The sequence below is a fragment of the Gorilla gorilla genome, chromosome 1, assembly GCF_029281585.2.
Source record: "Gorilla gorilla gorilla isolate KB3781 chromosome 1, NHGRI_mGorGor1-v2.1_pri, whole genome shotgun sequence".
NCBI lineage: Eukaryota > Metazoa > Chordata > Mammalia > Primates > Hominidae > Gorilla > Gorilla gorilla.
The window spans coordinates 208,790,155-208,793,070 of record NC_073224.2 but is presented as its reverse complement, the minus strand read 5'-3'; the positions used below and the strand labels follow the sequence as shown (position 1 = coordinate 208,793,070).

At 52.8% G+C, this 2,916-nt stretch overlaps 1 long non-coding RNA gene across 1 annotated transcript; it reads left to right on the top strand.

The window, feature by feature from the left end:
• The first annotated feature begins 1,923 nt into the window (after nt 1–1,923).
• LOC134758512 (uncharacterized) lies at nt 1,924–2,660 on the top strand. The gene is made up of 2 exons (XR_010133769.1): nt 1,924–2,012; nt 2,558–2,660. It is a non-coding gene; the product is annotated as an uncharacterized lncRNA (long non-coding RNA).
• The last annotated feature ends 256 nt before the right edge of the window (nt 2,661–2,916 follow it).

Genomic DNA, 2,916 nt, shown 5'->3' with positions numbered 1-2,916 from the left:
GCACCCGGCCACAACTTTGTATTGATATCACTCAGTTCCACACTTAGTCCCAAAGGAATCTGCTACTCTCTTGAATCAAAATGTGATAATGTAATAGATGATGTGACTTGTCTAGAAGAATAGTGCTGGGCATTCATTCACCAATATTTATTAGGCTTTTACTAGCTTTAGAAAGGAGCTGAGATGACAGCTATGATCACCATAGGCAGTCCCTCTCCTCCTGGGGCTTATATTCTAGTGGAAAAAAGACAGATAGTCAAAAAGAAATGTCAGTGTAAATGGAGACACAAGCCACTCATGAAACATACTTTTCAGGGAGAAAAATTAAATAGACTAATAGGCTTTTGTACCTTTAGAACTGAATACTTGTATTACTCATTTTTAAAAAGTAATGTCATAATGAGATACACTACACCCATTCCAATGGCTAAAAGTAAAATGTTTGGCAATGTCAAATGCTCAAGAGGATGTGGAGCAACTGGAATGCTTATAACTGCTGGTGAGAATGGAAAATGGGGCTGGGCAAAGAGTCTCAAGCTAGTAATCCCAGTACTTTGGGAGGCTGAGGCGAGAGGATGGCTTGAGCACGGGAGGTCGAGGCTGCTGAGCTATGATCACTATGATCACACCACTGCACTCCAGCCTGGGTGACAGAGTGAGGCCTTGTCTCAAAAAAAAAAAAAAAAAAAAAAAAAAAAAAAAACGCATGTAAAGAATGGAATGTAAAAGGATATAACTATATAACTTGAGAGGACTGCTTGGCAGTTTCTTTTTTTCTTTCTTTTTTTTTTTTTGTGAGACAGAGTCTTGCTCTGTCGTCCAGGCTGGAGTGCAATGGCCCAATCTCAGCTCATTGCAACCTCCGTCTCCTGGATTCAAGTGATTCTCCTGTCTCAGCCTCCTGAGTAGCTGGGATTAGAGGTACGCACCACCAGGCCCGGCTAATTTTTGTATTTTTAGTAGAGATGGGGTTTCGCCATGTTGGCCAGGCTGGTCTCAAAACTCCTGACCTCAGGTGATCTGCCCGCCTCGGCCTCCCAAAGTGCTGGGATTACAGGCGCCAGCCACCGCGCCCGGCCAAGTTGTGTGTATTTCACTGAATGCAAATTAAGTCTCAATTAAAAAAAAGTAATTGCAAATATTTTAATAGACGTTACAGCATGCTATGGAAATATGCCAGAGGGTGACTCCATGAGGGTGTGCCCCAGAAATCAGGGAAAGTCTTTACTAAGAAAGTGAGATTTCAAAGATTTGGGAGGACTACAAATTGCCCATACAAAGCGGGATGGGGGAGTAGGGTGAACTCAGTACAAAAATGTTAGCTTCTTTCGGTGAAGGTCTTCCAAACGCAAGTATGTAACATTCATTCACCTTATGCCTGCAGATACTCTACATTTGTGTCTTGGCATTTAATTTAATTTCACAGCGATCATTCGACGTCAGAATTTTGGTTCCCATTCTACAAGTGAGAAAATTGAGGTTCAGGGAGGTAAAAGGACCCGTTGAAGGCCATGAAGTAGGATGCGCCAGAAGCCAGGCTTGAGAGCTGTATACTCGGCGAGAGTTTCTCCAAGGCAAAGCCTGAAACAGGAACCACAGGCTCTCCAGGTGGGGAGGCTGGCGCTGAGGAATGTTCTCCTGAACAAAGGGCTCGGCCCGCGCGCCCGCATACCCGCCTCCCCCGGCGCCGGCCTTGGTCTCCAGAGACAGTGGGGTGGGGGTGGAGACGCCCAGGTCTGGCTCTCCTCCGTGGAATCAGCGATCCCAGGACCGGAGCCGGTTGACTCCGGAACAAAGAGAGTCCTTGGGGCGGGGGCGGGGCGGGGGCGGGGCCCGATCCGGGGACCGGAGGGAGCGGGGGGGAGGGGCGGGGCCGGAGTCGAGGGAGGGGCGGAGCCCGGGCCGGGGGACGAGGGCGGGGAGCGGCCGGGCCCTGGGCGGGGCAGGGCGAGGCTGGATCTTCGTAACGAGTCCGTGAAGGATCGGGCGCGGGCGCGGGCGCGGGGCCGGAGGTGGGGACGAGGGGAGGTGGGGACGAGGGGAGTTGGGAAGGGGCTGGGGGTGTGGGGGTTGGGGGTGTGGGGTCTGGCGGGACCTATCTGGGGGAGGCTAAAGTGGGTGCTGGAGGCGGGACCCGAGTCCCGGGAGAGGCGGGCGGGGAGTCGCCGCTAGAGCGGGGCCCTTTTGGGGGCTGGAGACCCGGAAGCTTGGAGGGCCTCCTGGCCCCGGAGAGGGGGAGGGCGCGGGGCAGGAATGGAGGCGAGGCCTGGGCTTAGGAGCCGGGGGCGGCGGGTTCAGGGCGCGATCCTATCTGGGGGAATCCGCGGGTGGCCCGGGAGAGGCCGGGAGGGGGCGCAGAGGGCGGCGCCGGGGCCACGTGGAGTCTGCGCGCCCCACTATCCCTGAGCGCCGCACTGTTGGCCCCGCCACACGTCTGTCCTGAGGACCCGCAGGTCCCAGGCTGTGCGGCTCCCCGCCGAGCCCTGGAGCAAGTCCTTCCCTGCGTGGGTCTTGTTTCCGCTTCTGTGAAATGACGATGGCCCTTCTTGTTTTGCAGGGCCCTGGGAGAGTGGGTTGAGAGAATGGAAGTGAAGAGGAAGGCTTCACCATCACCTTAACTAACATGTGCTTCCTACCGTTAAATAAACATTATAGGCCATTGTTTTGGACTAAGTTTCTGCACCAGGCCCCGGCCGACCAGACTAAAAATCAAAAGAGTCACCCATGCTAAAGTTCCACATTACCAAATGGAAACTGAGTTGCCATCTAACCTGGGGAGAAATCAAGAGACAACAGCCAATTTCCCAAACAGGCCAGTTTAAATCCTCAATCAACATCACATTTCCCTGCTTTAATCCTACGCAAAAAAAGGTGGCCTGAAAGAACCTGATAGTAACCAATCGGTTATTATTCTAT